This window comes from Anas acuta, chromosome 30 (genome assembly GCF_963932015.1).
Source record: "Anas acuta chromosome 30, bAnaAcu1.1, whole genome shotgun sequence".
NCBI lineage: Eukaryota > Metazoa > Chordata > Aves > Anseriformes > Anatidae > Anas > Anas acuta.
The window spans coordinates 1,396,532-1,424,286 of record NC_089008.1 but is presented as its reverse complement, the minus strand read 5'-3'; the positions used below and the strand labels follow the sequence as shown (position 1 = coordinate 1,424,286).

At 52.7% G+C, this 27,755-nt stretch overlaps 1 protein-coding gene and 1 long non-coding RNA gene across 7 annotated transcripts in view; one reads left to right on the top strand and one right to left on the bottom strand.

The window, feature by feature from the left end:
* LOC137846117 (uncharacterized) overlaps positions 1–27,755 on the bottom strand; it is a 153,127-nt gene that overhangs the window by 68,461 nt on the left and 56,911 nt on the right. For 2 of the 6 annotated variants that reach the window (XR_011090391.1, XR_011090387.1), the window contains exon 4: positions 19,073–20,644. The exons of 3 other annotated variants lie outside the window; for them this stretch is intronic. The gene's annotated coding sequence lies outside the window, so the exon portion shown is untranslated. Of the gene's footprint in view, positions 1–19,072; positions 20,645–27,755 lie in introns of those variants that run through there. One more of the 6 variants, XR_011090390.1, reaches the window with a different exon arrangement.
* LOC137846096 (uncharacterized) lies at positions 7,640–9,215 on the top strand. Its single transcript, XR_011090375.1, has 3 exons — positions 7,640–7,988; positions 8,792–8,823; positions 8,942–9,215. It is a non-coding gene; the product is annotated as an uncharacterized lncRNA (long non-coding RNA).

Here is a 27,755-nt window from a genome sequence, read left to right as displayed (position 1 = left end):
TGCTTCATCTGCACACTTGGCACCATCCCAAGCCTGGTCTGGATGTGCTTTATATTCCCGTATGAGTGCCCAGGATCTCTAAGGAATCCAGCATCCTGAACGTCTCACACAAAAGCTCCAGACAAGCTTTTAGTACTGGAGAAGTGTGTCCCTTTCTCAGATCTGCATCATAGCTGGAGGAAGCAATCCCAACCCATCCTTCCCCAGACGCAACTGTGTCCTGCAGTACTGTATGCCTGCCCCGCACAGAGGGGCAGTGACCTCCTGCCTTCCCCAAAACAACTCTGCCCTGCAGTTAAGCACGACTGTATCGCACACACTATCCCTATCCTCCCCTGTGCCCACCACTGGCCTGTCCTGCCCCCAGCAGCAGCCCTCCAGCCCTCAGCCCCTACACCCAGCAATGCCCCAACTCACAGAGCACCAGCAGCAGGATGGCAGGGCCAGAAGGAGACAGCCTTGCCCATGGCGCCTTCCCCAGCATCTTTTGGGGCGCTGCTTTTGGGGAGCAGCGTCTGCTTCAGGTGTCTGCTTTGCTGTGAGCTGGGGACGGTGAGACAGAGGCTTGCAGTGCAGCTGGGACCTGTCCTGTGGGCTTTCTGTGGCCGCCTGAGCCTGGCCCACACTGAGCGTCTCTCATCAGTGACGGCCATGCCTCAGCCCCTGCTACATCCGCTGCTTTTGTTGAGGACTCGCTGTTATTTCTGTCCTCTCGCACACCTCAGCACGCTCTGTTTTTCTGTTTTTTCCTGTGTCTCAGGGGCAGCATCTTCCTTGCAAAGCCCTCCTGCCTTTTTTCCCCATGTTCTTTGCCTTCTTCTGACCAGGTCACTCCGCTTTTCTTCGATCTCCATACCAATAGTTGTGCCAGGGGCATCCTGCACCAAGGTCAAAGTGACTTTAGAGCTCTGGGGCAGTTGCCAAGGCTGTGGGCAGATTTCTCCTTCATCCTGTTGGTGAATCAGCTTATGAAGAACTCTCAGGGAGTCTCAGCTGGGGCCATAGTGCTGCCAGCACAGCACTGTGGGAGCCATCTGCACCCACTGGTCTTCAACTCTCTTGGGCATGACTGCCCATCACTCAACAGCCCCGCTCCAGAAGTCCAGAGGATGACCTCGGCTTTCTCCCACCACAGCCTTTTGGACATCCACTTCATCTCCTCCCACTTCACAGAATCACAGAATTACAGAATTTCTAGGTTTGAAGAGATCTCAAGATCATCGAGTCCAACCTCTGACCTTACATTAACAGTCCCCATTAAACCATATCCCTAAGCTCTACATCTAAACGTCTTTTAAAGACTTCCAGGGATGGTGACTCCACCACCTCCCTGGGAAGCCTGTTCCAGTGTCTAACAACCCTTTCAGTAAAGAAGTTCTTCCTAACATCTAACCTAAAACTCCCCTGGCACAACTTAAGCCCATTCCCCCTCGTCCTGTCACCAGGCACGTGGGGGAACAGACCAATCCCCACCGCTACAGCCTCGTTTAAGGTATCTAGGGAGAGTGATAAGGTCGCCCCTGAGCCTCCTCTTCTCCAGGCTGAACAAGCCCAGCTCCTTCAGCCGCTCCTCGAAGGACTTGTTCTCCAGGCCCCTCACCAGCTTCGTCGCCCTTCTCTGGACTCGCTCAAGCACCTCGATGTCCTTCTTGTAGCGAGGGGCCCAAAACTGAACACAGTACTCGAGGTGCGGCCTCACCAGAGCCCAGTACAGGGGGACGATCACCTCCCTAGCCCTGCTGGCCACTCTGCTTCTTATACAAGCCAGGATGCCGTTGGCCTTCTTGGCCACCTGAGCACACTGCTGGCTCATATTCAGCTGACTATCAACCATCACTCCCAGGTCCTTCTCTGCCTGGCAGCTCTCCAACCACTCATCTCCCAGCCTGTAGCTCTGCTTGGGGTTATTTCTCCCCAGGTGCAGGACCCATCACTTGGCCTTATTGAATTTCATACAGTTGACCTCAGCCCATCGGTGCAGCCTATCCAGATCCTCCTGCAGAGCCTTCCTACCCTTGCGCAGATCGACACACACACTTAACTTGGTGTTTAAATTTGTGATTCTGTGATTCAGAATCAACCAACCCCTGTTGTTGGTGATGACAAGATCTAGCAGCACTCCTCTCCCAGTTGGCACGTTCACCATTTCCATCAGGAAGTTAGTATCAATGCACTGGAGGAACCAGTACTGGAGAAACTTCCTGGACTTCGGGTGACTGGCTGAGTAGGCCTGTCAGCAAATATCAGGGTAGTTGAAATCCCCCATGCTTGAAGAGCAGTTCCGCCACCTCACCTTGCTGGCCTGTCTTCCTGAGCAGGACATAGCCATCCATGACCACATTCCAGCCATGAGAGCTGTCCCACCATGTCTCTGTAACTGCCACCAGATCTCAGTCTTCTGACCAAACAGAGTTTTCCAACTCCTCCTGCTTATTCCACGTGCTGAATGCATTTGTGTCCAGGCACTTCATGGAAGGAGCTGAGCACGCTGATTTCACCCCATGAGGGGTGGGAGGCCTCCTGGTCTTCATGTCTGCGGGGGCACTGTCTCACCAGTACAAGCCCTGCTACAAGCCCATTATCCTGCGGATATACATGTAGCTTGAAGCTCTCCAAATAAGCCCTGCTAATTGCTGTCCCAGAACACTCTGGACCCTGTGAGATAAACCTTTCCCAAGTATTCCTCTCAGGCCTGGTGTCTTATAACAACAGCCATTACCAAATAACCCAAAGCTGGGCCTGTAGCACCAGTCACGGAGCCAAGCATTTATGGACCAGATCCTTCTATTCCATCCAATGTCACCACCCCAGAATGGATGGAGGGAAGAGAAAGGGACTTGTACTACAGACTCTTTCATCAACCGTCCCAAGGCCTTGAAAGCTTTATCCATTCCCTCTGACTACAGGATGCAGCTTCCTCCACAGCTGTCTGTAATATCATCAGTAGATAGTAGTATGTGAGGCATAGCAGGCTGATGAGTGTCCTGGTGATATCTCTGATCCAGGCTCTGATAGACCACAGACTTCCCTGGGAATGAAGGGAATGCTCCGTGTCCTCATGGCCAGTCCTCAGTCAGTTTGGGTGCTCTCCTTTCAGTGCTCCTTGGACCCTGTCTGTGCCAGGTGAGACACGACCCTTCATCAGGGCTGTGGGGTCAGTGGGATGTGGACAGTGCAGAAGCTGGAGCTGTGTGCTTCATCATACAGGGCATGGCTCAGGTGCAATTACCCCTCAGGAGAGTTTACCCTATGTCCACAGCAGACCCTGGACAGAGAACTGCCTCAAGGGTTCCCCTGTAGCTGCAGTAGCACCTGTGCTGAGACATGGGGCTCTGCAGTGGCCATGTAAAAAAAGCAAGAGTTGGGGATATCAGAAGGCCCTGGCCTGTGCCACTACTGCTCCAAGCTCTCCCTCACACTTTTACTAATGTAGGTCTGACAATTGAGAAGGGCTCGGTTGTTAATGCTCAACATGTACTCAAGGAAGCAAGAAACGAGCTCAGGGTCTGCTCAGCATCTGGGATTGTCCCAGCAAAGAGCTCCATAAACTCACAGCATGTTCATGTCTCCCACAGGCAGCAGCCCCTCACACAAGGCCCAGCTCCCTTCCAGAGGCGAGACATTGCTCATCAGCCTTTCCCAGCACAGTCGTCCTCCAAGGCTTGCCTTGGCCACACTGTGTTCCTCCTCTCTCCCAGGGTCAGCCATGCCCCTGGAGGTCTGGATCCTGCACTCTGCCCTCAGCCTGCTCCTGCTGCTGTCTGCCCCCATCATCACCCTCCTCCTGGAGAGATGCAGCCACGGTGCCCACAAGGCCAGGCAGCCAGGAGACGTCCCTGTCCCCATGGTGCTCTGATGTCCCCCTGGGCTCCATGCTGTCCCCAGTCTGCTCCCCCATGCTCAGAGCATGACCCCCACACATTTGTCAGACTCCCGCTGCCGTTGGGTTCAAGGCAGCTGGGGCAGCATGCCCAAGGGATGTGCCGCCACTGGTCTGCTTCCCTTGCCTCAGCGCCTTCCTTTGGGGAAGGGAATTGAGAGAGCAGCGTGGGGAACTCAGGTGCCTTCAGGACGAAGCCTCTGCCTTTCCTGGTTGTTGTGTATTCTCATGAGGGTCAAAGTGGTGGTGCAGATGGCTCCCACAGTGCTGTGCTGGCAGCAGTATGGCCCCAGCTGAGACTCCCTGAGAGTTCTTCATAAGCTGATTCACCAACAGGGTGAAGGAGAATTCTGCCCACAGCCTTGGCAACTGCCCCAGAGCTCTGGCGTCACTTTGGCCTTGGTGCAGGATTCCCCTGATGCCATCATTTGTCTAGACATTGAAGAGAAGCAGAGTGATGTGGTCAGACGAGGGCAAATCCTAGTGGGAACAAGGAGCAGGAGCTCTTTACAGGGACAATGTTGCCGCTGAGATACAAGTAAAACTAGCGTGTGCTGCAGTGTGTGAGAGGACAGGAAAAACAGTGGGGGCTCAACAAAAGCAGCGGATGTAGCAGGTTCTTAGGCAAGGCCCCCACTGATGAGAGCCTCTGGCTGTGGGCCAGGCTCAGGTGGCCACAGAAAGCTAACAGCACAGCTCCCAGCTGAACCGCAAGCCTCTGCCCCACCGTACCCAGCTCAGAGCAAAGAAGAAACTTGAAGCAGACACTGCTCCGCAAAAGCAGTGCCCCAAAAGATGCTGGGGCAGGTGCCATGGGCAAGGCTGTCTCCTTCTGGCTGTGCCATCCTGCTGCTGGTGCTCTGTGAGTTGGGGCATTGCTGGGTGTGGGGGCTGAGGGTTGGAGGACTGCTCCTGGGGGTAGGACAGGACAGTGGTGGGCAGAGGAGAGGATGGAGACAGCGTGTGTGGGGCTGTGGTGCAGCAGTTTCGGACATCGTTGCTCTGGGGAAAGCAGGATGGGGATGGCTTCCTCCATGTATAATACACATTTGAGGAAGGGGCAGGATTCTCCAGCACCATAAATTTTCTGGCGTGTTGTTCTGAGACTCTAGGACTGCTGAATTTTTTAAGGAGATATGGGATTTACCTGGAACAAGATGTCCACCAAAAATGGGATTGGAATTCACATTGTTTGAGGGCATATTGAAGAGATACAGCATGAGAACACGCAGATGTAATGATGCCTGCTTAGCAGTGAGGGTTTGGTCAGGGAGGATATGGGAGCAGGGAAATCAGGATGAGCCTGGACACTGCTCCTCTCAGCAAATCCCTCTCTGCCCCTTGGTACAGGTGGCAGCATGAGCTCCCAGGACATCTGCAGCTCCCCAGGTACTCGTGAGTCCTTCCCTCCCAGAGCCAGGGCACTTGGAAGCCCAACCACTGTGAGCTCTGCCCTATGGCAGCCCTTCACTGCTGTGTCTCCTCCAGGGGATCTTCCAGCTCCTGCTCTCCAAATGAACTCAACTTCTGCTCAGCCAGGTAAAATAATTTTGCTCCAGTGTATTCTCCCTGTGGTGTCACATGCAAGACGAATCATCTTCTGCAAGGATAAGATGGAGGCGTACAGCCAGAAAGCCCAGCAAAGGCAGCTGAGCTACTCCGTCGTCTTGAACATCACGTCAAGAAACGCAGGAAGATATACATGTGGGTACCAGCAGACTAATAACATGAAACACATGAGGAGCTCTGCCCTCAGTGCTGGCCGCAACCTGGATGTCCCAGGTGAGTCCTGTCCCCGGGCTGGAGGGGTGAGAAGGGACGGAGGCACTTGCCACCACATGGCTGTGCTGAGACTGGAGCTGTGTGCTGCAGCAGGCTCTGGGGTGGTTCCCCCATAGGAGTGTTCCCTCTCCTCCAAGGCAGCCCCTAGAGAGAGAGAGCTGCTCTCAAGGGATCCCCGTGTCCCTGCAGAATCACCTCTGCTGCAGAGATGGGGCTCTGCAGATCCCGGGCAGAGAGAGTAAAGACTGGGGATGTGGATGGATGCTGGTTTGAGCCAGCGATGCACCAAGGTCTGCCCTGTACATTGATGAGCCTATGGCAGGGCAAGTGGGATGACTGCCATGAGCTGGGCAAGGACACAGCAGTGAGGACATGGCAAGGAGTTAGCAGCAGGGACATGGGCACAAGCGTGTGGGTGCCCCAGCTCTCACTCCCTCTAAAAAAAACCCTCTGTGTCCCAAGGTGCATTTGCTGGCGTAACCACCCAGGATATCGGAAGCTCCCCAGGTGAGGTTGAGCGTGGGGATGGGTGACTGAAGAGAGGTGTGTGTGGGGTGGTGATGGCAAGGGAGAGGGAATTGGTTCTCTGGGCGAGAGCTCCTGGGAAGGAATTGTTTCCCTGCATGGAACACAAAGCATTTTGTGCCCAGTTCTGGGATTCCCTGTTCAGGAGGGGCATAGAACTCCTGGAGAGAGTCCAGACGAGGGCTGCAAAGATGGTCAGAGGTCTGGAGCTGATAGAACTGAGCCTGTTTAACCTGGAAAAGAGGAGACTGAGGGGAGACCTCATCCATGTCTATAAATATCTGAGGGGAGGGTGTTGAGAGGATGGATCTGGTCTCTTTTCGATTGTGTCCAGGGAAAGGGCAAGAGACAATGGGCTCAAACTGAAGCACAGAAAGTTCCATCTGAATATGAGGGGCATTTCTTTACTGGGAGGGTGACAGAGCACTGGAACAGGCTGCCCAGAGATGCTGTGGAGTCTCCTCTAGAGATATTCCAAATCCACCTGGATGCCATTCTGTGCAGTCTGTCCTTGCTGATCCTGCTCAGCAGAAGGCTGGACTACATAACTTTCAGAGGTCCCTTCCAACCTTGGCCATTCTGTGATTGTGTGATCGTCTAGCCCCCACAATCACAGACAGATGAGAGTTGTGGTGTTAAATGAAGAGGCACACCTCTGCCATGCCGTTTTTTATCCTTCACAACAGCACTTAGTCACTGGATCTGTGGGGGTCCAGGTTGGCAGAGATACCGCGGACAATTTTGTGACTCCCCTGGGGATGGTGCTGGCTGTCGATGGGGGCATGTGGCCATGGGGCTGAGGCTCATTCTGGGAAGGATCTGGGTGCACTGTAGACACTAAGCCTGTCCTTTTATCCTGCCAGACAATGTGGTGAGTTCCCAAGCAAGTCCATCACCCCCAGGTGAGTGATTCCCTCCAACACCCTCAGAAAACAGAGCATGGGGAGTGGGCGTGCTGTGCTGCCTTCCCCAGGGCATGGGGACAAGCAGGAGCTTTACCAGGCAGGAGCTGTGCCAGCTGCACGGGCACGTCCTGCTCCCTGCCTCTCCCCATCACACCCCACTGCCCTCACACCCTCTCTGCCCCAGCTCCACATGCCCGGATCCCGCACGCCCTCCCCACAGGCATGGCGCTGGCAGTGGCGGCCATCGGCCTCGTCCTCTTGTCTGCAGGCAGCTGGTTTGCCATCAGGAAAGGTGAGGGAGTGGGGGAAAGTGGGGGGAAAGGCTGAGGCCGTGGGGGTCCTTCTGGGGCTGGTGCAGTGGGAAAGGTGGTGGGTGACCCTGGGGGTGCACAGCTGGGGCAGACGGTGCCTGGGGGTGATGGCTGTGGGCAGCCCAGCTGGGGAGGCTGCTGAGGGAGCGAGGGAGCTTCAGCCTTCATCCCCCATCCCCGAGATGGGAGCCAGGGCTGGGCAGCACCTTGGCCTGTGCACCTCAGCCCCTGTTCTTCTTGCAGGTGCCTGCAGAGGGAGATGCCCAAGGTGAGCACCAAGGGCTGCTGACTGTGGGGTATGGGGGAGGGAGCTGGGGCATGGCAGGGCCCTGGGGTGCTCCTTGGCCAGGGGCAGTGTTCTCTGTGTGTGTGTGGCTGCATTCCCTGTGCTGGAGGCAGGGAGAATGGAGCTTGCTATTTGCTGCACTCCAGTTCACCACATGAAGTAGGAAAGCTCGACCCAAGAGCATTTCTCATGTGGCAACCTCACCACAAACACACACCCAACAACCATTCCATTCCTCTGCAGGCAGCAGCACGTTGACAGCCCACAGACAGAAGACACCAACTATGGTGACATCCAGTGTGAGTACTACCTCCTCCCTTGGGGGAAGCCACATGCTCCTCTCCCCATGAGAATCCTGTGCGAGCCCCCATGCAATGCCACCCCTTCATTTCCCACTGGGACATACAAAATCCCTGCTCGTTCATCAAGGCCAGGTTTCTCTCCAGCACCTCACGTCCTGCTTCTTCCTTGCATGCAGAGTGCGTGCGGCTGCTGGCTGCACAAGGGACATGGCAGCATCCCAGTGCTCAAAGGGACAAAGCCCATTTGCTTGGGGGGTCCTTCCACACCAGCTCCGGCCTCAGGCTACATTTCCCCTGCTTCAGCCTCTGCTTTTGTCCTTTCTTCAGTTTCTCTTCAGAGTCATTTCTGCTTCAAGAACTACACAAAGCACATCACAGCAATGAAAGCTGTCGCTCTGTTTCCTTGCACTGCTGGGGAAAACCTTTTATAGCTCATTCTGAAACCACAGGCAGTAGCCAAGGGAGGATGTTGTGGTTGGGCGACAAGCTATAGATATATCCCCACCTGATGTGCTCTCAGGACGAGTTGCAGCACAACCTTTTTTACCCATGCCTGCACAGAGCAGTTTGCAAGGTGTGCTGGCTGTGCAAAGAGAGGCGATGCCACAGAATGGTGGAAAGACCCCACACCCTCAGAATCTTTGCTCCACTGCTGCTTAATGCACATCGCAGATCAGGGTGATGGGAGGGGAAATGTGGTCAGGCATTGAGTGTTAAACCCAGGCAGCTGATGCCCAAAGCTCACGGGGGTTCACCCCACTCCAATCAGCAAGGGCTCATCGAGTGTTTCTTCCCCACAGACACCACAATCGCCCACGTTCGACGGGACAGGGTGAGTCATGGCACAGCTGTGCACAGCTCCTTTCTGCACTCCTGCAGCCTGGTGCCCGCACATTATGCAGGGCTCACAGTCAGCAGCTGAAGTAACAGGGTTTTATTTATCCCTAAAGCCTCCTCCCATGCAGCAGATGAGCAACACCACAACGTATGCCACGGTGACCCGCACCCAGATCCGATAGCGTTGCCACTGGGCAAGGGCACAGGAGCCTTGCCCATGTTTGCCTTCACTGTCTTGTAGGAAGCTCTTGCAACCATACCGTTGGGCTGGGGGGTGCACTTCGGGGTTCTTTGGGATTTTCTGTCACAGGGAAAGGCTGTGTGTGCCTAGTCAAGATGTTGAAGGATTCATATCTCAGTTTGCAATAAATCAATACCTCTAAAATATATCAGGTGTACCAAGTAATATTGTGAGTGTATCAATGGTTATTCCTCATGTGAAACCATCTCCCTGTGCTCACTGGAAATTATGTATTCCTAAACTGCATGATAAAGTCACAGGGCTGCTCTTCCATGCACCCACACTGATGGACATTTGGACCTATAGGGACCGGTATCACTGCAGGGATGTACTTGCATGTGTCTGCCAAGTGGTGTGTGTGCTGCAGATGTGGTTTTGTTTAGAAGAAAAATAAACATCTCTGGATGTCCATAAATCCATGGGTCATGATGGCATGCTCAAGATGCTCATTCCAGGAGCTGAAGGAGTTGGTGGAAGTCATTGTTAGGCCATTGTTCATCATGTGTGGTAAGTCATGGGCATCAGGAATGTTGCCTGAGGACTGGAGGAAAGCAAATGTTAGTCCAGTCTTCCAAAGGGGAAAGAAGGATGACCCAGGTAACTATAGACCAGTCAGCCTCACCTCCATCCCTGCAAAGCTGATGGAACAATTTAGACCTGGCGTAGTCTCTAGTTATATCAAAGATAAAGGTGTCATTAGAGGCATTCAGCAAGGGGAAGTCATGCTTGACCGAACTGAGAGCCTTTTATGAGGATATAGGTGGGAGGATAGATGATATTAAAGCAGTGGATGTGGTCTATCTTGATTTCAGTAAAGCCTTTGACACGGTCTCCCACACACAGCATCCTCGCAGCTAACCTGAAGTGTGTGAAGTGTGATCTGGTAGTGAGGTGGACTGTGATCTGTCTGAAGGGAAGAAGCCAGAGGGTTGTGGTCAATGGGGTGGAGGCGAGTTGGAGGCCTGTATCTGGTGGAGTCCCTCAAGGGTCGGTCCTGGGACCAGTGCTATTCAATATATTCTTCAATGACTTGGATGAGGGAGTAGAGTGCACTGTCAGCAAGTTTGCTGATGACACTAACCTGGGAGGACTGGCTGACGCTGTGTACGCTGTGCATGGCTGTGCTTCCATCCATTGAGACCTAAACTGGATGGAGAATTGGGTGAGGAGAAACGTAATGAAATCACAGAATCACAGAATTGTCTAGGTTGGAAGAGACCTTCAAGATGACCTAGTCCAACCTCTGACCTAACACTAACAAGTCCTTCTCTAAACCATATTTCAAAGCTCAACATCTAAACATCTTTTAAAAACCTCCAGGGACGGGGAGTGAACCACTTCCCTGGGCAGCCTGTTCCAATGTCTAACAACCCTTTCAGTAAAGAAGTTTTTCCTAACATCCAACCTAAACCTCCCTTGGCACAAATTTAGCCCATTCCTCCTCATCTTGTCACCAGGCATGTGGGAGAATAGACCAATCCCCACCACTACAGCCTCCTTTAAGGTATCTAGAGAGAGTAATAAGGTCATGCCTCAGCCTCCTTTTCTCCAGGCTGAACTCTCTCGGGCACCTCCATGTCCTTCTTGTAGCGAGTGGCCCAAAACTGAATAGAGTACTCGAGGTGTGGCCTCACCAGAGCCGAGTACAGGGGGACAATCACCTCCCTAGCCCTGCTGGCCACACTGCTTCTTATGCAAGCCAGGATGCTGTTGTCCTTCTTGGCCACCTGAGCACACTGCTGGCTCATATTCTGACGACTATCCTCCCAGATCCTTCTCTGCCTGGCAGCTTTCTAACCACTCATCTCCCAGCCTGTAGCTCTGCTTGGGGTTGTTGTACGCCGTGTGCAGGACCCGTCACTTCACCTTGTTGAACTTCATACAGTTGACCTTAGCCCAGCTCTCCAGCCTATCCAAATCCTCCTGCAGAGCCTTCCTACCCTTGAGCAGATAACTTTGTGTCATCTGCAAACTTGCTGAGGGTGCACTCAATCCCCTCATCCAGATCATCGATAAAGATATTAAAGAGGACTGGCCCCAGTACTGAGCCCTGGGGGAAGCCACTAGTGACCGGCCTCCAACTGGATTTGACTCCATTCACCACAACTCTTTGGGCCCGGCTATCCATCCAGTTTTTAACCCAACGAAGCGTGCACCAGTCCAAGCCAAGAGCAGCCAGTTTCTTGAGGAGAATGTTCTGGGGAATAGTGTCAAAAGCCTTACTGAAGTCAAGGTAGCCCACATCCACAGCCTTGCCCTCATCCACCAAGCGCGTCACTTTGTCATAGAAGGAGATCAGGTTCATCAAGCAGGACCTTCCTTTCATAAACCCATGCTGACTGGGCCTGATCGCCTGGTTGCACTGTAAGTGCCGTGTGATGACACTCAAGATAATCTGCTCCATGAACTTCCCTGGCACTGAGGTCAAACTAACAGGCCTATAGTTCACCGGGCCTACCCTCCAGCCCTTCTTGTAGATGGGCGTCATGTTTGCTAGCCGCCAGTCAACTGGGACCTCCCCCAATAGCCAGGACTGCTGATTAATGATGGTAAGAGGCTTGGCCAGGTCCTCCGCCAGTTCTCTCAGTACCCTCGGGTGGATCTCATCTGGCCCCATTGACTTGTGCACATCCAAGTGCCGTACCAGGTCACCAACCATTTCTTTGTGGATAGAGAGGGCCACATCCTGCTCCCCATCCCCTTCCACCAGCTCAGGGTACTGGGTATCCAGAGAACAACTGCTCTTGCCACTAATGACTAAGGAGAAGAAGGCATTAAGCACCTCCACATTTTCCTCATCTCTTGTAACTGTTTCCCCCCACATCCAGTAAAGGCTGGAGATTCTCCTTAGTCCTCCTTTTTGTGTTGATGTATTTATAAAAACATTTTATGTTATCTTTAACGGCAGTAGCCAGATTGAGCTCCAGATGAGCTTTGGCCTTTCTAATTTTGTCCCTGCACAGCTTTGCAACATCCTTATAGTCCTCCCTAGTGGCCTGCCCTCTTTTCCAAAGATTATGATCCCTCTTTTTTCTCCTAAGCTCAAGCCACAATTCTCTGTTCAGCCAAGCTGATCTTCTTCCCCGTCAGCTCGTCTTTGGGCACGTGGGGACAGACCGTTCCTGTGTCAATAAGGTTTCCCTCTTGAAGAGTGCCCAGCCTTCCTGGACTCCTCTGCCCTTCAGAACCGCCTCCAAAGGGGCTCTACTAACTAGTGTCCTGAGTAGCCCAAAGTCAGCCCTCCGGAAGTCCAATACAGCATTTTTAATCTTCCCCTTCCTGGCCTCGCCAAGAAGAGGGAACTCCAGCATTTCGTGGTCACTCTGCCCAAGACAGCTCCCGACAATCACATCCTCCACTAGTCCTTCTCTGTGAAGAGAAGGTCTAGCGGGGCGCCACCCATGGTAGGCTCACTAACCAGCTGTGTCAGGAAGTTATCTTCCACGCTCTCCAGAAACCTCCTAGACTGCTTTCTCTGGGCTGTGTTGTGCCTCCAGCATATGTCAGGGAAGTTGAACTCCCCAACGAGAACAAGCGCCGATGGTTTCGCAACTTCTGTCAGCTGCCTGTAGAACTCCTCATCCATCTCTTCATCCTTGTTCGGCGGTCTATAACAGACCCCAAAGAGACTTCAAAGTGCTCTGTCACAGTACTCGATAGGGAGGGCTCAGAAGCTCACTACAACCTGCAATATGCATTCTCCAGAAAGCCACAAGGCATAGGAAAACTTGTAGTAATTCTTGTTAGCTGGTGGGCACACAGTTGTTACCTCACTGACCTCACCCACTGGGGTATAGCAACATCCACCTTGCCATTTTGCAGTCCAGTTTCACATTTCCTGGACCGTTCCCTTGACCTCACTCTGGTCAATGGCAAAACCAGCCTTCAGGAGAATTTAGATGATTTACGTCCCTTTCTCAAGAATTCCTCTGCTTTGCTGCCCCATGTGAGGCTGCCATCAATGCACTGCAGGTGCTCAGGAGCTTCACCTTGTTCTACAGCCATCTGCACTACTCCATGGCAAATGGCAGGGCTGTGTTTGCACCTCTGGCACCGTCCATTGCAGGTGTACTGGACTCCCCTGCAAGGGAAAGCAATCTGTGGCCTGAACTCTACAGCTGTATTGGGTTTATATGGCAAGGGTTTGGTAGCTGGGGTCTGCAGTGGTGGCCTTGTTGAGAAGCCCAGAAGCTGCCCCCTATGTCAAAAGGGCCAGTGTCAGACACAAAAGGGACCCGCTGCAGGCCAAACATGAGCCAAAAAATGATGTTGATTGTACCTCTGTGAGAGCATATTTCAGGAGGGAAGGAAACCTGCTGGACATCAACAGGTGGCAGAGGGAAGAATGAGAACCAGCCCTGCAGGCACCAAGGTCAGTGCAGCAGGAGGGCAGGGGGTGATCCAGGCATGTAGCACAAGTTCCCCTGTGGCCTGTGGAGAGGCCCCTGTTGGAGCAGGCTGTCCCTCTGCACCCATGGGTCCCACATGGAGCAGATCTCCACGCTGCAGCCTCAGGTGGAGCCCCCGGTGGAGCAGGTGGCTGTGGCCCATGTAGAGGCCCCACAGGAGCAGGCCTCAGGCCGGAGCTGCAGCCCGTGGAAAGGAGCCCACGCAGAACCAGGTGGTCTGGTGTCAAGTTAAGGGGTGTAGCCGATTAACCGTTATGGGTCCGGTTGGATTCATGGTACTGAACTATCACAATCACAGATTCACCAATATCGCATTAACCATTAGGTGCCTGGTTGGATTCAGAGCACTGAACTACCATGGTCAGGGATTCACCAAAAATGTATAACCACCCTTACTCTAGTTGTGTTTAATGAGAATTATTGTAATAAATGGCTAAGTCCCAAGTAGGATTAGAAAATTTTCAACTTATTAAAAGGATATAGGTAAGCAAACAGCACTGGGTGTGCTGGGAGTCTCTGCTCCACCAAGATGCACACAAGTGACATCAGGCAGCTGGTTTTTATGCTCCTAGGCTCCTACATATTCATTATTACTTCTAGAAAAGGAAGGGTTATTATAATTAGGTCCCAGAATCTGAGCCCTCCTGCTGGTGCATGCGTATCAGTCTCCAGTGGTCCCTCTGGGGCTCTCTCATGCTGAAGGCTCGTAGTCTTCCTCTCAGGCTTTTTTTCTTGTTCTTCTCCTTTGTCCAACTTGGCCAGATGTCAGAGACATGTGCAGCGTCCCCTGCAAGCTTTGTCCTTTAGTCGTTCTTCAGCTTTCCCCTTCTCCTTAGTCTCCTGGCCAGATATCAGAGACTTGCATAGTGTCCCATGCAATAGTAATAATAGTTAGCAGTTATTCTGAAACCCCTTTGTTCTCTTATCCCCCATTGACACAAATTGCTGGAACAGTCCTTTGCAAGATACAAGAACTATACGCATTAACCACCCTGCTTTTCTTAGACCTGTGGTTATAAAAGAGTATGAAATACAGAAGGTCACATTTCATCATATCATGTGGCCCTAGGATTGTTCCATATTGACACAAATCAGATGAACACATTTCACACTATCATGGGAAGGAACAATGCATTCAAGTGCGATTTATTACAGCAACAGATACACAGGTTCTTTGGATTGCAAGTCATAGTTACTGTCTGCAAAAGCAAGCTAGCATGCATGAAATACACAGGTGACATAGGTGACTCAGGTGTGCAGCCTGTAAATTAATGCGTTAAAAAGCACAAAGACTCTATAGAGATTTCAGAGTATCCATGGAGATACACAGTATAGCCACGTGTTCAAATCTCACCCAAAGGCATCCCAACGGGGGGGAGAGTGTGGAAGAGAAGCTCAGCCCATCAACTGATCGCAGGAGTCAGGAGGTCCTCAGGATGCTGTATTCCCTCGGGGTGGTATCTCCCCTGACAGTGGTATCTTCCCCACCATCCCCTCTCTCTTAGGCCAATTTATATTATTTTCTATCTTGTAGGTGGAGCTTGAGTGACTCTAGTCAAGCATATCTTAGTTATGATTGGTGAAAAAGTATCACGTATCTGTTTAAAGAAAAAGGCTCCGAGAAACTCAGAGTGCATGCTGAGTGAGGGGTGGTCGCACATTGGAGGCAGGTAGCTTTTGGGATGGAGGTGTGTTTTGGTATTATAATGATATTACAATGAGGAAAAGTACACTAGGGTACAGCATTTGTCAAAACATGGCATGTCCTTGGCTGAGGGTCGCAAAAAGTGCAGCTTATCGGTCTCGCTGTGCACAAGAACAATCGAGTCTCCACCTGGTCACAGAGCCTAGCCCCGGTGCCTCTACTCGACTCTATGCTCCGTAATGTTCTTTAGAGCTAGCACACCAGGTTCCCCCAGTGTGATAGCATCTAAGGTTGGAAGCCTAGGGAACGTTTATGTAATGTAGCTACACCCTACCCTGAAAGCCTCTTGAAACATGAATGTTACGTTTATTTTCCTAGTTACTTTAGGCAATTGCACTATCTGAAGGCTGCTCACTAGTAGTGTACTCCAGAGATCCAAATTACGTCCAATTCCATTCAACATCTTCATTACTCTCAGGATGATGGTCAGAGGTTACCTGCAGAAAGTTTGCAGCTGGCACCACAGTGCGATTTGCTCACCAGGGAGGGTTGGAGGCTGTATGAGAATGAGGGAGTAGCTCCGTCCACCCAACTCTGAATATTCCCTTCCAGGAAGAGTATCCTGGAGGCTTGTGCTGTGAAACATGCATGCGTGGGCCTGAAGCAAGATGTGGGAAAAGTGCTTTGATGAAGGCATGGGAGGTGAGGGACTGTGCTTTCAGGAAGGAGCGTGAAACCTACATCTCCTCCAGCTCTGCCTCCAAGCAGCTCTTCATAGAATCATAGAATCATAGAATATCCTGAGTTGGAAGGGACCCTTAAGTATCATCAAGTCCAACTCTTGACACCGCACAGGTCTACCCAAAAGTTCAGACCATGTGACTAAGTGCAAAGTCCAATCTCTTCTTAAATTCAGACAGGCTCGGTGCAGTGACCACTTCCCTGGGGAGCCTGTTCCAGTGTGCAACCACCCTCTCTGTGAAGAACCCCCTCCTGATGTCAAGCCGAAATTTCCCCTGCCTCAGCTTAACCCCGTTCCCGCAGGTCCTGTCGCTGATGTTAAGGGAGAAAAGGTCTCCTGCCTCTCGACACCCCCTTACGAGGAAGTTGTAGACTGCGATGAGGTCTCCCCTCAGCCTCCTCTTCTCCAGGCTGAACAGGCCCAGTGCCCTCAGCCGTTCCTCGTACGTCTTCCCCTCCAGGCCTTTCACCATCTTCGTAGCCGTCTTCTGGACACTCTCCAACAGTTTCATGTCCTTTTTATACTGTGGTGCCCAGAACTGCACACAGTACTCGAGGTGAGGCCGCACCAGCGCAGAGTAGAGCGGGACAATCACCTCCCTCGACCTACTAGCGATGCCGTGCTTGATGCACCCCAGGACACGGTTGGCCCTCCTGGCTGCCAGGGCACACTGCTGGCTCATATTCAACTTGCTGTCTACCACCACCCCCAGATCCCTCTCTTCTAGGCTGCTCTCCAGCGTCTCATCCCCCAGTCTGTACGTGCAGCCAGGGTTTCCCCGTCCCAGGTGCAGGACCCAGCACTTGCTCTTATTGAACTTCATGCGGTTGGTGATCGCCCATCTCTCCAACTTATCCAGATCCCTCTGCAAGGCCTTTCCACCCTCAACAGAGTCCACAACTCCTCCAAGTTTGGTGTCATCAGCAAACTTGCTCAAAATACCTTCTATTCCTACATCCAGATCGTTTATAAAAATATTGAAAAGTACCGGCCCTAAAATGGAGCCTTGAGGGACCCCACTGGTGACCGCACGCCAGCCTGATGCAGCCCCATTTACCATAACCCTTTGGGCCCTGCCCATTAGCCAATTGCTCACCCATCGTATGATGTTTTTATTTAGCTGTATGGTGGACATTTTGTCCAGTAGGATCCTATGGGAAACCGTGTCAAAAGCCTTGCTGAAGTCCAAAAAAATCACATCAGCTGGTTTCCCTTGGTCCACCATACGGGTGATCTTATCATAAAAGGAAATGAGGTTAGTTAGGCAGGACCTACCCTTCACAAACCCATGCTGGCTGGGACCAATGACTGCTTTGTCCCCCAGGTGCGCCTCAATAAGTTCGAGAACCATCTTCTCCATGATTTTACCAGGCACTGACATGAGACTGACAGGCCTGTAATTGCTAGGGTCTTCTTTCTGACCCTTCTTGAAAATCGGCACAACATTTGCCAGCTTCCAGTCTACCGGGACCTCTCCAGATTCCCAGGATCGTTGAAAAATAATTGAGAGAGGTTCCGCGATGACGTCCGCCAGCTCTTTCAGCACCCGGGGATGAATCCCATCTGGACCCATGGACTTGTAGGGATCCAGGAGGAGTAGCAAATCCCGCACACGTTCAGGGTCGGTTGGGAGTTTGTCATCCCCACCATCCCGGTCCTCCAGCTCAGGGCACCCTGGGTCCCGAAGCCCATCATCGGCATTGAAGACAGAGGCAAAGAAGGCGTTAAGCGTCTCTGCTTTGCCTATGTCATTGTCTGTGAGGAGACCTTCCCTATCAAGGAGCGGCCCTATGTATTCTTTAGTTCTCCTTTTTCCATTAACATATCTAAAAAAACCCTTTTTATTTTCTCTCACAGACACGGCCAGCTTCAACTCTAGGTGTGCTTTAGCCACACGAATTTTCTCCCTACAAACACGAACAGCATCCCTGTATTCTTTCCATGACACCTGTCCCTCCTTCCAGTAGCGAAACACTCTCTGTTTCCGCCTTATCTCCATCAGAGTGTTCCTGGTCAGCCACGCCGGCCTCCTGCCCCGCCTGCCTGACTTGCGATATTTAGGAATTGCCTGATCTTGTGCTTCTAGGAGGCATCGCTTAAAGAATGACCAGCACTGGTGGACATCGAGGCCTTCAAGAGCAGTTTCCCAGGGGACCTTGCTGACTAGTACCCTGAGCAGCCTGAAGTCCGCTTTCCCCATATCCAGGGATGAGGTTTTGGTGGCACTTTTCCTTCTGTCACCGTAAATTTTGAACACAACCACTTCATGGTCGCTATGACCGAGGCGGCCACCAATCACCACATCTCCCACCAGACCCTCTCTGTTTTCTAGCAACAGGTCTAGGAGGGCACCTTTCCTAGTTGGCTCCGTTAGCACCTCCACCAAGAAGTTATCATCTAGGTGCTTCATGAACCTCTTGGACTTGCTCGTGTCAGCCGTGTGGCACTCCCAGTTAACGTCTGGCAAGTTGAAGTCCCCCATAAGGACAAGGGGAGTTAATCTCGAGGCCTCTCTTAGTTCTGTAAAGAATAAGTTATCGGCGCTATCGTCCTGGCCAGGCGGTCTGTAATAGACTCCCACAACGACATCCCCTTTATTCGTTCGTCCCTTGATCCTTACCCAGAGGCTCTCAACTTTGCCATCGCCGACCTGAAGTTCCACACAGTCCAGCCCCTGCTTCACATACATCGCCACCCCACCACCTCGCCTACCCTGCCTGTCCCTCCTGAAGAGCCTGTAACCATCTATCGCAACACCCCAGTCACAGGACTCATCCCACCAGGTTTCGCTTATGCCGATGATGTCGTAGTTGCGGGACTGGGCCAGGACTTCTAGCTCATCCATTTTATTCCTCATACTGCGTGCGTTCGTGTAGAAGCATTTCAGGTGCATCTCCTTACACTCAGCACCTTGTGGATCTGACCGAAGGACCTCACTGGCACACAGCCCCTCTGATTCTAGCGTACCATCCCTTAGGTCTTCACCGGCGTGCCTGGTTTTAGCCCCTTCCCCCTTCAACTCTAGTTTAAAGCCCTATCTATCAGCCCTGCCAACTCCTGACCAAAGATCCTTACCCCTCTCCGAGAGAGGCCCATCCCATCCGGTGCCATCAGGCCCGGCATAGCATAGACCTTCCCGTGACCAAAGAACCCAAAGTTCTGCCGGTCACACCAGTCTCAAAGCCACGAGTTTATGTGACCAGCACACCTTTCAGCTTCGATCCCCCCTATCGGAAGGACAGAGGCAAACACAGCCTGCGCCCCTGATCCTCTAAGTAGTCGCCCCAAATCCCTAAAGTCTCTTTTGATCTCCTTCGGACTTCTTGTTGCTACTTCATCGCTACCATCCTGAAAGACCAGTAGCGGGTTCAAAACTCAGCTCTTGCTGAGTTTTGAACCAATTTTCCTATCCCTTATTCCCTCCAAGCAGCCATGCATCCTCGTGTCTCCCAGCTGAGCAGCTCCTGTCCTGCCTGAACCCATCTTGTCCCAGAGTCCCCCACTGCACACCAAGGCCCCAGATGTCAGCACTGGGAGCTGCACGGTGGGGACACATTGGCTCCTTCTTGGTATTGTTGTGGGATGGCCAAAACCCCATAGTGCAAGGCTGGGGATGGGTTGTGAGTATGGGGGACAGCCATGTTGAGATCCCATCCCCACCTGCCCCAAAGCTGGATGCCCCCGTGCACAACATCCCTGCTCAGGGCTGTCTCCTGGGCATGGCAGATTGATAGCCAAAATCACAGGCACAGGGATGGGTGGGTGTGGGGTGCAGAGGGCCAGGTGTGGCCAACCCCTGGTCATCTGCATGGCCTCAGCCATCCTCGGATCTCAGGCAGTTTTCCATGACACATCAGCCAGGGCAATGTCAGCAGGTAGGGGAACTCTTGTGTAGAGAACAGCTGCTCCTTTGCAGGACACATGGCCCCATATGGCAGTCGTAGAACAGCTCTCCCAGCTCTGCTCTCTGGCTTCCCTCTCAAATACAGAGCAGCAACATCAGCTGGTGCATTCTGAACCAATCCTTTATAACTCACCTCCCACAGGACCAATACCCACAATGGTGCCTCGAGAGGGGGCACTGTAATCACTTGGGGATATGTCCATTGCGGCCAGCACCACCTTGGGCACAGGGAGGTGCTGGAGTGATGCAGGAGCTGCAGAGCATGGCTGCATGGGGGTGCAGCCATGACACCAACCCCTTGTGTTCTCCCGGTATGCAGAGGTGGATCCCGCATTGAAGATGTGATTCTGTGGGGAGGGGTGAAGCCAAAAGAGTGTTGGGGTTTAACGCAGCCGGAAGGGTGCACGATCCAGTGGCAATCCTTGATGTGAGCAGAGAGCAGGTGCTGAGCCAAGGGAAGCAGAGCATTGGCAGCACATCCCTTGGGCATGCTGCCCCAGCTGCCTTGAGAGCAACGTCAGTGGGAGCCTGGCCACGGTGGGGTCATGCTCTGAGCATGGGGGAGCAGGCTGGGTACAGCAGGGAGCCCAGGAGGTCATCAGAGCTCCATGGGGACAGGGACATCTCCAGGCTGCCTGGCCTCACTGGCACCATGGCTGAATCTCTCCAGGAGGAGGGTGATGATGGGGGCAGACAGCAGCAGGAGCAGGCTGAGCGCAGAGCGCAGGATCCAGACCTCCAGGGGCATGGCTGAGCCTGGGAGAGAGGAGGAATAAAGTGTGGCCAAGGCAAGCCTTGGAGGACGGCTGTGCTGGGAAGGGCTGATGAGCAATGTCTCACCTCTGGAAGGGAGCTGGGCCTTGTGTGAGGGGCTGCTACCTGTGGGAGACATGAACACTCTTTGAGTTTCTGGAGCTCTTTGCTGGGACAATCCCAGATGCCAAGCAGACCCTGATCTCTTGTATTGCTTCCTAGAGCAAATGGCCAAAGTGAACAACTGAGCTTGTGTAAATTGATTTTCATAGGTTCATAAAGTTTAGAGGGAAAGCTTGGAGCAGTAGTGGCACAGCCCGGGGTCCATTGACATCCCGAGCCCATGTTTTTTATGCATGGGCCCTGCAACACCCCAGGTCTGCAGTAGAGGTGTTCTGCCCTGTGTCCATCCCCAGCCATTTTTGGTTGGTTTGTTTTTCCAGGGAGAGGTCCCTGGATCCCTGAGCACTCCAATATCACTCCTTTCACAATATGGCTCCAGCTACACTTTTAGTTCCAGAAATATTGTCCCTTTGCTTACATGTACATTACAGCTCAGCTCATGACAATTAATCTACTTGCCCTGCCATAGGCTCATCAATGTACAGGGCAGACCTTGGAGCATCCCTGGCTTGACTCAGCATCCATCCACATCCCCAGCACTTCTCTGTGCATGGGCCCTGCACAGCCCCATGTCTGCAGCAGAGGTAGTGCTTCAGGGACAGGGGGACCTGGAGGTCCCGGTGGTGCAGGAGGGAATCACTCACCTGGGGATGATGGCCTTTCTGGGGTGCTGGCCACATTGCCTGGAAGGACAAAGGTACAGGTTTAGTGTCTACAGTGCACATAGATCCTCCCCAGAATGAGCCTCAGCCCCATGGCCACATCCCCCCATCGACAGCCAGCACCATCCCCACGGAAGGCATAAAATTGCCTGCGGCTGTTGTGCCAACATGGGCTCCCATGGATGTGCTGTCTAAATTACCTCATGAGTGGTTAAGTATAGCTTGGCCAAGGTGTGCCTGCCGATTAAATATGGCACCACCACTCTCATCTTTCTGTGATTCTGGTGCAACCTTATGCTGAGCAGGATCAGCTAGAACACACTGCACAGGATGGCATCCAGGTGGATTTGGAATATCTGCAGAGGAGACTCCACAGCATCTCTGGGCAGCCTGTTCCAGTGCTCTGTCACCCTCCCAGTAAAGAAATGCCCCTCATATTCAGATGGAACTTTCTGTGCTTCAGTTTGAGCCCATTGCCTCTCGCCCTTTCCCTGGACACAACCGAAAAGAGACCAGCTCCATCCTCTCAACACCCTCCACTCAGATATTTATGGACATGGATGAGGTCTCCCCTCAGTCTCCTCTTCCAGGCTAAACAGGCTCAGTTCTCTTGGCTCCAGACCTCTGATCATCTTTGCAGCCCTCCTCTGGACTCTCTCCAGTAGTTCTATGCCCCTCCTGAACAGGGAATCCCAGAACTGGACACAAAATGCTTTGTGTTCCATGCAGGGAAGTGATTCCTTCCCAGGAGCTCTTGCCCAGAGAACAAATTCCCTCTCCCTTGCCATCACCACCCCACACACCTCTCTTCAGTCACCCATCCCCAAGCTCAGCCTCACCTGGGGAGCTGCAGATGCCCTGGGTGCTCACGCCAGCAGCTGCACCTTGGGGCACAGAAGGTTTTTTTTAGAGGGAGTGAGAGCTGGGGCACCCACATGCTTGTGCCCATATCCCTGCTGCTGGGTCCTTGCCATGTCCTCACTGCTGTGTCCCTGTCTGTCAGGCACTTTGTCACCCCTGCATCTCAATCCAGCACCCCTGTGGTCTTCTCCCTTGGTCAATACCATGTCCCTTTCAGCTGGTTTGTTGTTCCACGTAGAGGTCTCCAAAACCTAAGGAATCCAGTATCTCCTTGTTCTCACCCTAGAGCTCCAGACCCATTTTCAGAGCCATAAATATAGACTTCTTCCCCACACATAGGTAACTGCCCAGATCATGACAATCTCCACATTTCTCCTGCCATAGGCTCATCAATGCACAGGGCAGATGTTGAAGCATGACCCATGTTCCATATCTTCAGCAGAGGTTCTGCTGCAGGGACAGGAGGACCCCTTGAGAATAACTCTCTCTCTCTAGGGGCTGCCTTGGAGGAGAGGGAACACTCCCATGGGGGAACCACCCCAGAGCCTGCTGCAGCACACAGCTCCAGCCTCAGCACAGCCTTGGGGTAGCAAGTGCCTCCGTCCCTTCTCACCCCTCCAGCCTAGGGCCATGACTCACCAGGGACATTCAGGATGCGGCCAGCACTGAGAGCAGAGCTCCTCATGTATTTCATCTCATTCCTCTCCTGGTACCCACATGTATATCTTCCTGCGCTCCTTGATGTGATGTTCAGGACCACAGAGTATCTCAGCTGCCCTTGCTGGGCTTTCAGACTGTACACCTCCATCCCATCCTTGCAGAAAATGACTTGTCTTACACGTGACACCACAGGGAGAATACACTGGAGCACAACTGTGGTACCTGGCTGAGCAGAAGTTGAGTTCATTTGGAGAGCAGGAGCTCGGAGATCCCCTGCAGGAGACACAGCAGTGAAGGGCTGCCATAGGGCAGAGCTCACAGTGGTTGGGCTTCCAAGTGCCCTGGCTCTGGGAGGGAAGGTTCTCACGAGTACCTGGGGAGCTGCACATGTCCTGGGAGGTCATGCTGCCACCTGTACCAAGGGGCAGAGAGGGATTTGCTGAGAGGAGCAGTGTCCTGGCTCATCCTGATGCCCCTGCCCACATCCTCACTGCTAAGCAGCCACCATCACACCTGCATGTTCTCATGCTGTACCTCTTCAATACCCCCTCAAACAATGCCACTTCCAATCCTATTTTGCGTGGATTCCTTGTTCCAGGTAAGTCCCATAGCTCCGTAAAGACCTCAGCAGTCCTAGAGTCTGAGAGCAACACTCCAGACAATTTATGGTGCTGGAGAAGTGTGCCCCTTGCTCAGATGTGTTTTATAATTGGAGGAAGCCATCCCCATCCTGCCTTCCCAAATCACACTCTGCCCCACGGTGCTGCACACCTGCCCCACACACGCTGTCCCCATCCTCCCCTGTGCCCATCATGGGCCTGTCCTGCTCCCAGCAGCAGCCCTCCAGCCCTCAGTCCCCACACCCAACAATGTCCCAACTCACAGAGGGCCAGGAGCAGGACGGCAGGGCCAGAAGGAGACAGCCTTGCCCATGGCACCTGCCCCAGCATCTTCTGGGGCGCTGCTTTTGGGGAGCAGCTTCTGCTTCAGGTGTCTGCTTTGCTGTGAGCTGGGGATGGTGGGACAGATGCTTGCAGTGCAGCTGGGAGCTGCCCTGTGGGCTTTCTGTGGCCACATGAGCCTTGGCCACACCAAGCATTGCTGTCATCAGCAGGGCCATGCCTCCACCCTTTTTACATCCGCTGCTTTTTTTGAGCCCCCGCTGTTATTTCTGTCCTCTCGCACACCACAACTCTTGCTGTTTTTACATGTATCTCAAGGGCAGTGTTCTTCCTACAAAGGCCTCCTTCATCTTTTCCTATTGACAGACTTGGCTCATAGCTTTGCAGCTCGCCATCAGTCTAGAAAACATCTGCAGTCTGTTCAAAATCCATTTCTATCCTTTCCACACCCACCCATTTGTAGGGACAGCCTACAAATTCATTTCCCTTCAAGCTCTCTATTGACACGAATTGCTGGAGCATTTCTTTGCAAGATACAAGAACTATAGACATTAACCACTCGGTTTTTCTTAGACTTGTGGTTACACAAGGGTATGTAAGACAGAAGGTCCCATTCATCATACCATGCGGCCCTAGCATTTTTCCATATTGAGACGAATTAGATGAACACTTTTCACATTGTTGTTATTATTATTTGCCTGTCTGAATAAACTGTCTTTATCTCAACTCACAGGCTTCACTTTCCCGTTTTGCTCTCACATCCTGGAGCACGAGTGGGGAGGGTGAGTTAATGGCTGTGTTGTGTTTAGCTGCCAGCCAGGTTAAACCACGCCAGGCCAAACACCTCTATCATCAGAGGGCCTCCATTGCCTCCAGTGTAACTTTTATCTGCAAAGTATTTGTAGAAGCAATTTTGGTTGTTCCATGGGATTTCCTCTAGCAATTGCGTGAAAAGGCCAAAGTTGTCCCTACTGAAGTTCAGGGTTGCGATTCTGCTTGCTATTCTGTTCCTGACACATGAGGTCCTGAACTGCACCATCTCATGGTCTCTGCAACCAAGACTGGCCTCAAACTTCAGCCTTGAGAAGAGAAGACTGAGAGGAGACCTTATCAATGTATATAAATACCCTAAGTGTGGGAGACCGTGAGATTTGGCCAACTTCTTTTCAGTTGTTTGTGGGCATAGGAGAAGGGGCAATGATCAAAAAATGGAACACTGGAAGTTCCACACCAACATGCAAAAGAACTTCTTCACAGTGAGGGTGACAGAGCACTGGAACATGCTGCCCAGGGAGCTTGTGGACTCTCCTTCTCTGGAGATATTCAAGTCCTGTCTGGACGGCTACCTGGGCAACCTGCTGTAGGCTAACTGCATTGGCAGGGGGGTTGGATCCGATGACCTCTTGAAGTCCCTTTCAACCCCTCCATATTTTTGATTCTATGATTCACCATGTCAACCAGCCCCTCCTTGTTAGTGACAACAAGATCAAGGAGACCTAGCAAAATCCCCCACGATAACCAGGGATTTGATCGTGAGGCTGCACTCAGATGCCTGTAGAAGGCTGGTCACTCCAGCACCTGCAGCATGGGGCAGAGAGGGCTTTGCTTAGAGGGGCAGAGACCCGGCTCACCCCCACCTCCCTGCTCACATCCCAGTTTCTGAGTCCTGCCTGAACAGGGGACTCCCCACCCGCACATTTCCAATTGTGATTTGCTTCATCTGCACACTTGGCACCATCCCAAGCCTGGTCTGGATGTGCTTTATATTCCCGTATGAGTGCCCAGGATCTCTAAGGAATCCAGCATCCTGAACGTCTCACACAAAAGCTCCAGACAAACTTTTAGTACTGGAGAAGTGTGCCCCTTTCTCAGATCTGCATCATAGCTGGAGGAAGCAATCCCAACCCATCCTTCCCCAGATGCAACTGTGTCCTGCAGTTCTGCATGCCTGCCCCGCACAGAGGGGCAGTGACCTCCTGCCTTCCCCAAAACAACTCTGCCCTGCAGTTAAGCACGACTGTACCGCAGACACTCTCCCCATCCTCCCCTGTGCCCACCACGGGCCTGTCCTGCCCCCAGCAGCAGCCCTCCAGCCCTCAGCCCCCACACCCAGCAATGCCCCAACTCACAGAGTGCCAGCAGCAGGACGGCAGGGCCAGAAGGAGACAGCCTTGCCCATGGCGCCTGCCCCAGCATCTTTTGGGGTGCTGCTTTTGGGGAGCAGCGTCTGCTTCAGGTGTCTGCTTTGCTGTGAGCTGAGGACGGTGGGACAGAGGCTTGCAGTGCAGCTGGGAGCTGTGGGCTTTCTGTGGCCGCCTGAGCCTGGCCCACACTGATCATCTCTCATCAGTGACGGCCATGCCTCAGCCCCTGCTACATCCGCTGCTTTTGTTGAGGACCCGCTGTTATTTTTGTCCTCTCGCACACTGCAGCACGCTCTGTTTTTCTATTTTTTCCTGTGTCTCAGGGGCAGCATCTTCCTTGCAAAGCCCTCCTGCCTTTTTTCCCCATGTTCTTTGCCGTCTTCTGACCAGGTCACTCCGCTTTTCTTCGATCTCCATACAAATAGTTATGCCAGGGGCATCCTGCACCAAGGTCAAAGTGACTTGAGAGCTCTGGGGCAGTTGCCAAGGCTGTGGGAAGATCTCTCCTTCATCCCATTGATGAATGTTGGTGAATCATCTTATGAAGAACTCTCAAGGAGTCTCAGCTGGGGCCATAGTGCTGCCAGCACAGCACTGTGGGAGCCATCTGCACCCACAGTTTTTCAACTCTTTTGGGCATGACTTCCCATCACTCTTCTGTTTTCATTTGGAGGATCATGGGCTTCTAATCCTCAACAGCCCCACTCCAGAAGTAAAGAGGATGACCTTAGCTTTCTCCTGGTCTTTCCTGCCAGAGGCTCACAGCCAGGCCTTGTTCCCCGCCTGCAGTGCAGCACCAGAGGCACAGCTGGGCCTGTACGCATGGGCCCAAGGGCTCCCACCACAGCCTTTTGGACGTCCACTTTATCTCTTCCCAGTTCACAGAATCACAGAATCACAGAATTTCTAGGTTGGAAGAGACCTCAAGATCATCGAGTCCAACCTCTGACCTAACACTAAGAGTCCCCACTAAACCATATCCCTAAGCTCTACATCTAAACGTCTTTTAAAGACTTCCAGGGATGGTGACTCCACCACTTCCCTGGGCAGCCTGTTCCAGTGCCTAACAACCCTTTCAGTAAAGAAGTTCTTCCTAACATCTAACCTAAAACTCCCCTGGCGCAACTTAAGCCCATTCCCCCTCGTCCTGTCACCAGGCACGTGGGAGAACAGGCCAACCCCCACCTCACTACAGCCTCCTTTAAGGTATCTGTAGAGAGCGATAAGGTCGCCCCTGAGCCTCCTTTTCTCCAGGCTGAACAAGCCCAGCTCCTTCAGCCGCTCCTCGCAGGACTTGTTCTCCAGGCCCCTCACCAGATTCGTTGCCCTTCTCTGGACTCTCTCAAGCACCTCGATGTCCTTCTTCTAGCGAGGGGCCCAAAACTGAACACAGTACTCAACGTGCGGCCTCACCAGAGCTGAGTACATGGGGACAATCAGTTCCCTAGCCCTGCTGGCCACACTGTTTCTTATACAAGCCAGGATGCCGTTGGCCTTCTTGGCCACCTGAGCACACTGCTGGCTCATATTCAGCCGACTGTCCACCATCACTCCCAGGTCCTTCTCTGCCTGGCAGCTCTCCAACCACTCGTCTCCCAGCCTGTAGCTCTGCTTGGGGTTATTTCTCCCCAGGTGCAGGACCCATCACTTGGCCTTATTGAACTTCATGCAGTTGACCTCAGCCCATCGGTGCAGCCTATCCAGATCCTCCTGCAGAGCCTTCCTACCCTTGAGCAGATCGACACACGCACTTAACTTGGTGTTTAAATTTGTGATTCTGTGATTCAGAATCAACCAACCCCTGTTGTTGGTGACAACAAGATCTAGCAGCACTCCACTCCCAGTTGGCACGTTCACCATTTCCATCAGGAAGTTATCATC